This window comes from Felis catus, chromosome C2 (assembly GCF_018350175.1).
Source record: "Felis catus isolate Fca126 chromosome C2, F.catus_Fca126_mat1.0, whole genome shotgun sequence".
NCBI lineage: Eukaryota > Metazoa > Chordata > Mammalia > Carnivora > Felidae > Felis > Felis catus.
The window spans coordinates 81,735,502-81,748,570 of NC_058376.1; the positions used below are offsets into that span (position 1 = coordinate 81,735,502).

At 39.9% G+C, this 13,069-nt stretch overlaps 1 protein-coding gene and 1 long non-coding RNA gene across 6 annotated transcripts in view; one reads left to right on the plus strand and one right to left on the minus strand.

The window, feature by feature from the left end:
* The window catches only part of LOC102900126, a 61,947-nt gene that overhangs the window by 9,932 nt on the left and 38,946 nt on the right, over window positions 1–13,069 (minus strand). The gene's annotated exons all lie outside the window — the stretch shown is intronic.
* Window positions 1–13,069, plus strand: part of LIPH (lipase H) — a 47,033-nt gene that overhangs the window by 2,451 nt on the left and 31,513 nt on the right. Inside the window, exon 1 of one of the 3 annotated variants that reach the window (XM_045037176.1) lies at window positions 11,928–12,556. The exons of the other annotated variants lie outside the window; for them this stretch is intronic. The gene's annotated coding sequence lies outside the window, so the exon portion shown is untranslated. Of the gene's footprint in view, window positions 1–11,927; window positions 12,557–13,069 lie in introns of those variants that run through there. 3 annotated transcript variants of the gene reach the window in all.

Here is a 13,069-nt window from a genome sequence, read left to right on the forward strand (position 1 = left end):
TAAATTAAAATTATGCTAATGATGATATTTTTCACCGAGAAGTCAACCTTTTAAGAAGTGTGTGTTTATAATAATTTTTAAATTTAGAAAATGAACATAAATTTAGAGATAGTTTTAGGAGAGTGGAACTAACCCTGACACAAAAGCCTGATGATAGTTTGTGGGTACTTTCTTTGAATCTCGCATTATGTATCTCTATACATAAAGTTGGAACTTAATGTTTTTGTGATCTGCCTTTTTACTTAACATTATCTCATCAGCAAAGTCTTTTTTAAATGATTCTAGAAGACTTACTGCTGAATGACAGAATCTAAGGAGAGACACAGCACAATAAACTTCTATAGCTAGAAGGAAAAAACGTAATTATAGCTGTAAACTAAATTTAGATTTCTCAGTATCTGCAAAACCATGAACTTGCAACTTCCAGGAGAGAGGGTTTGAATAATAGGCACCTGATAGTGGAAATTATTCATCACAAATACATCGACTTTTTGTTTTTCCCCTTCTTTAGCTTGCCGTCCAAAAATCAACAACTATTAAGATGTGATTCTGAAATGCCGAGAATATAGGTCATTCACTTTTGGAAATCTTTGTTTTGCTCTAACCTTTGTGATATCACGGCAGGAATATTGGCCGTAATTTTACCAGTGAATAAAGCAATCGCTAGCAAGCTCTAGTGTGCACCAGAATCGCCTGGGAATTTGTTTAAAATGCAGACCACCCTCAGAGATCCAGACTCGGTGGGTCTGGGGCCAGAGCTTAAAGTCTGCATTTCTTCTAACAAACCCTCTGGTTTTTCAGCTGCAGGTGGTCCAAGGAAAAAAGTTGATAACCATTTTTCTAAATTAAGGCTGTTGTCATAAATATATTTTAAAGTTACTCTTCTGTCAGTATTTTGGCTTAAGGCAAATTTGTATAAAACTATGTAGATATTTGCCTAGGGGAAATAGCTTAGTGCCCAAAAAACAGAGAATTATTTCCTCAGATTTGAAATCCTCTACAGATAATTTATAACTCTATTTTTGGTGTGTGTGTGTGTGTGTGTGAGAGAGAGAGAGACACAGAGAGACAGAGAGACAGAGAAAGAGACAGAGACAGAGAGAGACTCCTCTGACAGGGAGACAAAGGTGAGTAAGGGGGTGGAGTGTGAATGTGCATATTTATGCACATGATTAAGAGAAGAGAGTGAGGAAATCTAGTATCTCTTTTGTTTTCTCAGTTGTATTCTTAAAAAATGCTGGTGGTTCGAAGCAGGTATGTCCAACCAAGAGAGCATTTTGCTCATATACTTCTTGCCTATAGTTATTGGGGTAAAAAATAAACAAGACGGGCGCGGGTGGCTCAGAGGCTAAGCTCCAACTCTGACTCAGGTCATGACCTCACAGTTTGTGAGTTCGAAAGCCCCCAAGTCAGGCTCTGTGCTGACAGCTCAGACCCTGGAGGCTGCTTCAGATTCTGTGTCTCCTTCTCTCTGCCCCTCCCCAGCTCAGCTCACGTTCTGTCTCTCTCTCTCTCTCTCTCTCTCTCTCTCTCTCTCAAAAATAAATAAACATTTTAAAAACAAACAAACAAACAAACAAACAAACAAGAGATACTCCACCAGGTTTGGCCCTAGTCAACTGTGAATGTTTCTGTTGGGGAGCAAGAATTTCCTGTCCCCTTCAAAGTGCTTCTAGCAGGTCTAAGAATCAAATCGACATGAGACAGATTAATAGGAGAAAATCAAATTCCACACAGACATGGAAGTTCCAAAGACAGGCAAGATGAAGCATATCTATCATTCTCAGCTAAGGAGAAGGTAGGGGTCTAGGAATGAATTCACAAGAAATGAATTCACAGGAAAATGAAAAAGAGTTAAGTGTTTGGTAAACATGTTTGCTGGACCAGTCAGAAACAATGCGACACAGAGAATTTTTATTATTTTATCTTGTTTTGTTTTATTTTATTTTTTTATTTTAGAGAGGGAGTGTGAGGGAGAGGAAAAAAGAATCTTTAGCAGGTTTCATACCCGAGTTCGGAGCTGAAAGCAGAGCTCCATCTCACGACCGTGAGATTGTGAGATGCTGACCCGAGCCAAAATCAAGAGTTTCACACTTAACATACTGAGCTACCCAGGACATACAGAACTTTGATCAAAGAGGCCTTGCTAGGTTACTCCCCATCTACCACACCTAGTTCATAACAGAAGGGTTATCTATGGTGATAGCTCTCTTCCTGGAGTAGGTCTTCTATCTAAATCCTTTTAGGGCGTTGAGGGGGAGAGGTAAAGAGCTTTTTCAGAATCTGCTGGGTTTTGGTTGTTTTGTACCTGAAGATAATCTTCATGCCAACGTGGCCTGTTTGGAGGCAGCCTGCCCTTGGCCCCTACACTTCACCATCTGGCTCCGAACAGGTTTTTGTGTTTTTGTTTTTAATTAAAGTTCATTTATTTTATATATCTATATCTATTTCTATATCTATCTATCTATCTATCTATCTATCTATCTATCTATCTATCTATAGAGAGAGAGTATTAATTTCCAGATTTAAAAAATGTAATAGAATTTCATGGTAGGTAGATATTACTCCCCTCCCTCCCTTCTACTTCTGTTAAAAATAGGAGTCCAACTCATATTCTGATCTCTCCAAGGCAGTTTCTGGCCTAAAGGGATTTTCATTTCTGGGACTTTTGGAAATTACTTCAGAACATTGTTTTCAGGCAAGCATTAAAATGTGCTCTAGTGTGGGTTGCTGGAAACATGCTGGCTTCACCAATTAACATGTGGTGAGCTGTGTCCCAGACACTGACGAGTACCCGTTGCCCAGAATGCAGAATCCTCAACAGTGTATCCCTTAACCTTGGTCTCAGTAAATATTTTCAGGAAACATCAAGTCAGTATGCCTGACTGTGGACCTCAGTTCTAAAGAAGGTATTAGCACGTCTGTGTCATGCTGGGGGGTAAGAGAAATGATTGCTTGAGCAAGCCCCGGAACCCAAAACTTGAAATAAAAAGAAGTGTGAGTCAGGGCCACACTTGTTTCACTTCCTGACTACATACCATGCATCAAGATTAAATTAGGTGGAATTTCACGCCCATCGCTTGGGTTTGGTTACTGGACTACAATTCCCCAACCATAAATGTGAGAGAAACTGATACTTTTCTTTCTAATCAGTTGACCCAGCCACATTGAGAGGCTTAATAGGAACCTACCTGTGCTTATTGATTCTCGTAGAATCTCAGAACTTTCTCTCCCCTTGCCCACACGTACAATTGCTTCATCAGTGGGTTATTTCTGTCTACAGTTCCATCTTCTCTTTTCACTGACAACTCTTTGGATCTGAGTCAGGAGCCTCTGCCTTTTTTTTTTTTTTTTTTTTTTTTTTTTTTTTTAAGCCTCTGCTTTTTGTAGAAGTTTTCCCCCAGTCAGAAATATGGGAAATGAAATCCATCCCCAAAGCAGGTAGAAACTAAAAAGCTAGAAAACTGTGTGTGACACCAGAACAGCATGCTCCAGGGCAGTAGGCCTTTTGAAGATAAAGCAAAAGTATCCCTTGGAAGCTTCATCAGAAAAGGAGTGGGGTTGTCAGTGATCAATCAGAAGGAATCACACTTTTGTCTCCAACTGGGACTCAGATGAAACAGGTCAATCCAGGGAAACAAATGTCTGTTTAGTCTCTTGTATCCTAAATAAATACAGCCAGTGGTTAAAGGTTGGAGATGTCCTTCCAATCAAGAGGGCGGCTTGTCTATCCAGTACAGTTTTCTCTGGCAAAGATAAAACAAGATAACAGCTATAAGTAGTTCCTAAGCCTGAGAATAAGAGTAGTTTATTTTGCACAGGAACAGCCACAAACCCTCCTCAGAAAGGCTGACTGAAATGGGAGTTTTATTTAACCTCCAGTGGTACAAAATGGAGGTCCATCGGAGAAAGAAAATGAAGCTTGTTTTGATATTGACACAAAAAGAGAAACTTCTGCCCAGTTACCTCCAAAAGACTTTTCATCTTTTCACTCTGAAAAGTTGGAAATTATAGGAACCATTTCTTAAAACAGTTGTATTGAGATATAATTCACATACATGTAATTCACCCATTTAAAGTGTACAATTCAATATTTTTACTACATACACAGATATATGCAACCCTCACCAGTCAATTTTAGAACATTTTCATGACCTCCAAAAGGAACCTGATACCCTTTAGTTATTGCACTCCTGTGTCCCCATCTCCCTTCATCCTCCAGCCCCTAGCAACCACTGATCTACCTTCTGTCTCTATAGATTTCCCTATTCTGGATATTTCATGGGAATGGAATAGTATGATTTGTGGCCTTTGGTGACTAGCTTCTTTCACTTACAACGTTTTCAAGATTCATCCTCATTGTAGCATATTGTTGCAGGACTTTTTTACCTCAATACCCGGGGTTCATTGAATAGCCACTTCGAAGAAGGAAGAGGAGGACACAAAATGAGCAGCAGGAAAAAGTTTATTAGAATATAATATCAGAAAGGATATTCGAAAGTGAATGCCCACAGCTATAGGCAAGGGTCCTTGTTTTATAAGGTTCTGGTCAGCCCTCCCATCTCTACCCACTTGTTCCTTCTTAGGTCCTACCCTTATTGGCTTGATAGCTCTAGGTGCCGGGTTGTCCATCCTGATTGGTTCGATTCCGTTGTATGAAGGGTGCTCTATGGCCATATCATTCCTGTGGGTCATAAGTTTTATGATCTACTACTTATTTTTAGTTAGGTCTTTAGTCAAATTCCAGAGCAGAACCTGAGGGGGAGTAGGTGGGTCTGTTACATTCTTAAGAGGAACCTTATGCCTGAGGGAGTTTCTGTGGTCAGATACTCCCAGCATTGTTCCAAAGTATGTGTTTTTCCCCACCCAGGGACCTCAGGTTCTAATTTTTCCCCCTCTGCCTAATGAATCCTACCTATCTTTTCTTATCATAATATGGAACTATGAATGTTAACTAAAGGATATTTAATAAGCCAAAAAACCTGCTTAACATAAAGGTGACAAGACATCCATTTGGTCAACGTTTTAATTCCAAGAGTAAAGTATGATTATGTTCAGATCTTTTAAATAAAATTAAAAGAAAATTTTAATTTCTTGCTACATTAATTTTTTGAGATTTGGGTTGTCTTTGGTCAGTAAGACTCCCCTGGAAATTTGTTTTCCTAAATAGAAGCCTCATGTCCTTTCAGACCAGCTAGCTTGCAGATCTTAGAATTTTGTGTCCAAAAGGAATGCAAGAGATTAGCTAAATCTCTAAGGAATGAGGAACCAATCTCTCAGTGTGAGAAGGGGGATGGCCCAAATAATTTATTTGTTTTGTCTTGTTAATGACAGAGCCTGAACCAAACCACATTCTCTGACCAGGTAGAGCACTGTTACTAACATGCTTCGCTTTTCCAAAATCCTTCCAAAATGATGGAAGGAAAGTAATTGGTACTTACTGAGCACTTGCTTTATAGCAAATCCCACGCTAAGCAATTTACTTATATTATTTTATTTAGCCTTCACAACAACCCTTTAAGATCAGTACTATGTTGGGGAGCAAGAATTTCCTGTACCCTTCAAGGTGCTTCTAGCCAGACCAAGAATCAAAATGACATGAGACAAAAGAAAATCAAATTTAGGGGCGCTTGGGTGACTCAGTCCATTAAGTGTCTAACTTGTGATTTTGGCTCAGGTCATGATTTCAGGGTTTCATGGGTTGGAGCCCCGTCTAGGACTCTGAGCACTGGCCTCAGGGAGCCTGCTTGGGATTCTCCCTGTTTCCCTCTCTCTCTGCCTCTCCCTGACTCATATTCTGTCTCAAAATAAATACATAAACTTAAAAAAAAAAAAAAAAAAAAAAAAGGAAAATCAAACGTAATTTAGTACCTATGGAGAATCCACACAGACATGGAAATTCCAAAGGGCAGTCAGGCAAAATGTGGTATATATGTCATTCTAAACAGAGGAGAAGCAGGTATGGGTCTAGGACCTCAAAAGGAAGAAATGAATTCACAGGAAAATGAAAAAGTAAATATTTGGTCATCGTGTTTGCTGGGCCACTCAGAAACAATGGGGTAGAAAGAATTTCGGTCAAAGATGTCTTACTAGGTTCCTCCCTGTCTACAGTACCTACTTTATAACATAAGGTAGTCATCTATGGTGATAGCTATCTTCCTGGAACAGGTCCTCTATCTAAATTCTTTTTAGGCAGTTGAGGGGGAGGTAAAGAGGTTTTCCTGAATCTGCTTTTTGATTGCTTTTTAACTCAAAATAATCTTCATGTCAAGTAGCCCATGTTGGAGTGGACTGCCCTTGGCCCCTGCAACTATTAACCCAACTCATCTTCCACATCATCAACTATTAATTTTTAAGCATTTACTGTGCACCAATGAATGCTTGCCTTATTAATTAATTAATTAATTAATTTAATTCTTTCTTTCTTTCTTTCTTTCTTTCTTCTTCTTTTTTTTTTTTTTTTTTATTGACAGAGAGAGGCAGAGGGAGAGAGAGAGAGAGAGAGAGAGAGAGAATCCCAAGCAGGCTCCAGGCCCAGCTAGGAGCCTGACCCAGAGCTCAATCTCATGACCATGAGATCATGACCTGACAGAAATCAACAGTTGGATGCTTAACTGACTGACCCACCAAGGCACCCTGCAGCTAATGCTTTAGATACTTCATAGACATTATGTCTATTTCTCACAACAATCCTGACAGCAGGGCTAGGATCAGGGTAAAGTCAGTGAGGCACTCACCAGGTGCAAAATTTAAGGGGATAAGGGACACCTAAACTCAATAATCAAGATAAATTATATTTATGATTTTAAAGCAATAAAAATTTTATCTTTCACGATATTTTAATGCAATGTGCAAATGCTATTTTAATATTTAAGTGATATTTTACTGCAAATAATAATATGAATATCATTAATAATGCATTCTCACAGTGCATAACAAATGATTTGGATAAGTGATACTTTTTTGGCATAAGTGATATTTTAGTGTAATGTCTTTGAGAGATGAAAATCCATGCAAATAAGTCAATGATGAAAAAAATCAAAATTTTAAATAAAGATAGACTGTTTTACAACTCTGTATTATTGTATAATGGAAAAGGTCATTTCCAATCAGCCAGCCATTCCTGGGCCTGTGCCATGTTCCTTTCCTTGCTAGGTGGTTTGGTTTATGAGAGTTAACAATGATATATAAACAGACTGAATAACAAAGGGCTATATCTATGATCATGGTTTTAAGTTTACTTATTTATTTTGAGAGACAGAGAGAAAGAACGAGCTGGGGAGGGGCAGAGGGAGAGGGGGACAGAGGATCCACAGCGGGCTCTGTGCTTACAGTAGAGAGCCTGAAGCAGGGCTCAAACTCATGAACGTTGAGATCAAGACTTGAGCCAAAGTTGGACACTTAACCAACTGAGCCACTCAGCTACCCCTATGGTCCTGTGTTTTGACTGACTGTAGAGCTTTTACAAACTTTTCCCACTGGTTCAAAATCTGGGAGGATATTTTGATAAGTATATATATAGTTTTTTCTCTTTTGCCTCAGGCTCAATATGGCTCAGCAGAGCACTGCCTGACAGATTGGCATTACTATGGTCATTTTACACATGTGAAACTGAGGCTCAGAGAGGTTAGATAATTAATTACCTGAGGTCACATAGCTAGGAGGCAATGGAGTTGACTTCAAGTCTAGATCTGACTCTAAAATCCGTGCTTCCAAATCGGATTTGGGTATTATGTTTATGACATTAGACCAGGTTGGCAAACTTTTTCCGTGAAGAGCCAGATAGTAAATATTTTCAGCTTTGTGGGTCATTGGTCACTTTTACAATCACTCAGCTTTGCCTTTCCTTATAACAGGAAAGCAGCCATAGACAATACATAAATGGTCACGGCCAACTTGGCCTGTGGGCGACCATGCATTAGATCATAACAAAATACTTCAGGCACAAATATGTTATTTCTAAAGATGTTCTATCCAGATTTCTTTGACATCCTATCCTACTCTACTCTTATCTCTGGCTGCTCTCCATAGGAGTCTGAATTCCTCATTGGATAGGAGATATCACCCATCCGATTGTTATTTTCCAATTGTTAACAGGAACTGGCACTTCAGAGTAATTGAATTTCAAAATAAGCTGAAGAGGAAAGGCCATGTTTTTCCGGCTTCCAATAAACTCTCATAGAAGAGGTTAAGCTTTAGAAACCAGTTTAACATGTTCTGGGTTACTTGGTTAAAGGCTCTATTAATACTACCTCTGAGTAAACTTGACTTTGTACCAAAACAACACAATAACCAAAAAGAGGTTTGCTTTCTGAATTATTTTAGAAATATAAACTAGAAATTAAATATAAATAAAAATAACTATATTTATGAGGGTAAAGCAATTTAACAAATTTGCTATTCACAAATAAGATAAATTTAATTTTTCCTTTAAAATGTTATTAATTCTTGAGGGGAAAATAATGAATAACCTTAGGTAGTTTTAAGCAGAGAACATCAGAAATGGAATGCATAACCCATGTTTGTTTGCTTATTATTTTGCAGAGCCTATCACCTGCAGACATATTTTTTACATAGTTTCAGGCATAATGCATGTGTCACTTCATACTCCATTTATGTTATAAACATGACATCATACACTATTTGCAGCATTCAGATGGATCATTCTGAATGACTGAATAATGTGTTAACAGGTTGATATTCGCTTCTTCACGCGACGTTTATTGGTGCCAACTGTAAGCCAGACTCTGTTGTTGGCACAGGGTATACAACAATGGATAAACAGATCAGTTATCTTGCAGCATCTACACGAGCAGGGGAAATTATTTCAGAACAAAGAAAGAATGCTTCAGGCGTGTGGTAGGAAAAAAGCAAGTAGCATATAAGGGACAAAGTTCTCTAGAGTGGAATTCAATATAAGAAGAAAGTAGAATAAATAATAAATCCTGGGGGAAAGAATACTGTTCGAAGCCAGGTCGTCATTTAGGCCTAGGAATTCATTTATGGATATGAATAAACTTAGGAACTATATTACCCATTAACCCTTCTTGAAAAGGCAGTAATATTTAAAAATAAATATTTAAGACTCTATGTATTGATGTATCCACAGAAACAGAGAGTTTCTGTTCTAGTTACTCAGAGTATCTATTCTACCTCCTCATTTTCTACCAAGAAAGACAAGAAAGTTTAACACACGTTCCCTTTCACACCTTCTCTGTTCCCTCCTTTGGAACATACACACACATTTTTTAAACATGTTTATTTATTCTGAGAGGGAGGGAGGGAGAGAAGCAAGTGGTGGGTGAGTGGGGTGGGGGGGAGGTGGGAGCTCAGAGAGGAAGAGAGAGAATCCCAAGCAGATTCCACACTGTCAGTGCAGAGCCTGTCACGGGGCTTGATCTCACAGACCATGAGATCATGACCTGAGCCGAAATCAAGAGTAGGACACTTAACCGACCGAGCCACCAGGTGCTGCTTAAATATTTATTCTGAAACTCAAAAAGGAATCACTAGATGAACTAAAAAGAATTTTGGAACTAGTAAAAAGCAGGAGGTAGACACTGGATCAGTAGGGAGAAGTACTGAGTGTGCTGATACCATCATCATTTTTTTAATTTAAAAAATTATTTATTTTTTAACGTTTATTTTATTTTTTGAGACAGAGACAGAGCATGAGTGAAGGAGGGGCAGAGAGAGAGGGAGACACAGAATCCAAAGCAGACTCCAGGCTCTGAGCTGTCAACACTGAGCCCCACACGGGGCCCGAATCCACAAACCATGAGATCATGACCTGAACTGAAGTCGGATGTTTAACCGACTGAGCCACCCAAGCATCCCTTAGACACTGTCCGTCACTAACGCAAAGACTAGAGCAGAGTAAGGGAAGACAACTGTTTTGAGCAAGGACAGCAGCAGGAAACATGGCAGAAGTTAGAAACGTGCTCCCCAGTAGTCTGAAATACAGCTTCCAGATCCCCAAGAATTCTTGCTAGGGGTTCACATCGGTGGATAATGAATAAATATACCCACGTTTGGAATCTGGAGCAGCTCTGCATGTAGTCTGCTTCTGGCCTACAGTCCACACATTTACATCCCATGAACAAAGATGTGGGTATTTCATATCAAGTTATAAAGGTAAACACCAGAAAAATTAAAGCAGGCAATAATCTTCCCAGTATGAGAAAGAATACGTAAACGAGAACAGCAGAGTGAGAAAACAGGGCAATCCATATGGCAACAGATGGTAAAGCAAGAAAGCACTAAAATCAGAAAATATAGCATTACATTATCAAGTCCATGCGTGTCAGCTGGGGTCCTCCCAGAAGCAGACACCATCACGGGGCTGGACACACGAGCGATCTACCTGAGGAACTGTGTGGGAAGGACAAAGGAGGTGGGGGCAAGCAGAGAGAGCCTTTCCCCAACAATGCACATCTGACATGCAGGAAAGTGGGGGCGAGGAAGGATTGCACAGGAAGAGCTCAGCACAGTTGTGAGGATCCTTCAGCCAGGCTGATGGGGTGTGTCTGAGCCAGTTATTGGAATCTCACGTGAGGCAGGAGGAGCCTGCCGGGCCTGGCTCTAGTACCCCACTGTGGGTACTCAGTCACTGGCTGGGAGCAGCCTGAGGGAGCCACGGCTTCATGTGAACACTGTGGAGTGGCCGGAGGCACAGGTGACTCAGCCGTGCTCCCTGCAGCAGGGTCTAGTGAAGGCAGATCTGAGCCAGGCACTTCTATGGCCTCCACACCAATTATGTCTGTTAGGCCAATAAACGTGAACTCACCTATTTTGTTTAAAAATTTTTATTATTTTTTTTATATTTGAGAGAGAGAAAGAGACAGAGTGTGAGCAGGGGAGGGGCGGAGAGACGGAGACAGAATCTGAAGCAGGCTCCAGGCCCTGAGCTGTAAGCACAGAGCCCAATGTGGGGCTCGAACACCCAAGCAGTGAGATCATGACCTGAGCCGAAGTCGGATGCTTAGCTGACTGAGCCACTCAGGTGCCCCTCATGTATTTTGTTGGAAAGCGTTCTCAGATTGGGCCATAAAATAAAACCCAGCTAGATGCTATATGAAAGATCCCTTAAAACACAGGGATTCAAAGGTTACAAAGGATAAAAACACGGTAGGCAAATGCTAACAAAAAGACGGTCTAGTTATAGCTTGTAATATTATTTGGTGGAATTCAAGGCAAATAAAGCACATAAAAATGAAGAAGGATATAATACCTGAAACATTAAGTCTAGGTAATAAAAGTAAAAATCTATGAAAATAAAACTTAATAGTTTGGGAACCTGAATTTGTCCTTCAGTGTAATGATGTTATACTTTGCTAAAGGGATCTTCCATTCTTAGTATTTAAATACATTATTTCACGATGATGTAAAAGAAGATTCTTGATTCCCAGACCAGGTGAAACTCCCCGTTTAATCCTCATTTTATACCATATCTCTTTTAACATGGCATATATCACAAGTTGCAATTTCATACTTGTGTGTTTTACTTCATTAATGCCTGACTCTCCCTCTAAAATGCCGCCTGGCCCAGAACCTAGGAGAAAGTAGACTCTTGTTGGATGAATTGCACATTTCTTCTGAGGATGAGAAAAAATATATATAAAGCTGTTATAATATTTTGTACTGAGAGAAAGGAACGAGGAAATCCATTTTTCACTCAGTACTTACACAATGGGCTTTTCCAGAGCCCAATGCATGCATTGAAAAATACATGAAGTCAGAGTGGTTCTAGCAAATGAAAAATAAATATCAACTTGTTCCAGAGGCTCCTGGGTGGCTCAGTCGGTTAAGCATCCGATTTCAGCTCAGGTCATGATCTCACAGTTTGTGAGTTCAAGCCCCACACTGGGCTCTTTGCTGTCAGCACAGAGCCTGCTTTGGATCCTCTGCCCCCCCTCCCTCTCTGTCTCTCTCTCTCTCTCTGAAAAATAAATCTTAAAAAAATCCACTTGTTCTGTCCTTTTTGCCTTTCAGTAACTGTCCGTTGTAAAGGGTCTGGTAAAGGCTCAGCAAGTCAAGGAGGTTGGCTGAGCTGTTCCATAGACATGAAAGGTGTGGCGGATGTGCTGAGAAATAGCTCTGGCCCAAACTTTACGACTCTTACCTGAGCTTTCCAATGACTCAGATATGTGACTTCTGACACACTGGCCTAATATTGCTCAAAACAAACAGGTGTCTTCTTTGGAAGGGGATCTCTCCCTTCCCCAGTATGACCTCATTTGTGATTAATCTGAAAGCATTCCTTTCTGGGGCAGGTAGGTGGCAAGTGAAAGATGGCATGATTTCCCCAGGCCACCTGGTGAGTCAGTTACACAACAAGGAACAAAGCCCAGTTTTACTGACGGCTAAGACCAAGAGGCTCAGCCCTACCTCATGACACCTCCTGTTCAGTAAAATGACTAATTAAACAGTCAATTATGTGCTCTGGGTCTTGCTCTACAAGCACCAGACAAGTTTCAGTCCACGTTCTCCAGGAGCATGCAATCTACAGGAAGAGAAAAGTGAAAGAGGCCAAGAGATGGAGAAAATATTTACATAGGTGAGTGAGTAAGTTCTGGCATTTAAGGCACAACATAGTGACTGTAGTTAATTATACCGTACTGTATACTTGAAATTTGCTAAGAGAGTAGATCTAAAATGTTCTTGCCACATACACAAAAATATGTAACTATGTGGGTGCATTAACCTTATTGTGGAAATCATTTTAGAATGTACGCATATATCAAATCATCATGTTTTACCCTTTAAACTTACTCCAATGTTACTTGTTGACTATATCTCAATTAAGCTGTGGGAGGGGGGAGGACAGACAATTGTAAGCATGCCTCACTGTATATACTACTTGCCAGTGTAGAGCAAAAGGAGGAATATGTGAGTTTGGGGCTCAATTTTTAACCAGTATTTTCTAGGGTGAGGGATTTCAAAGCCTCAATTTTTAACCTTCTATTTGAGCTTCTTCTGCCTCTTGTATTTTGGCACTTCATTCATTGCTGAGTATCCAGAGCCTCTGCAAGAAGTTTTACGTAAAAGAATACATAGGGGAGCCCGGGTG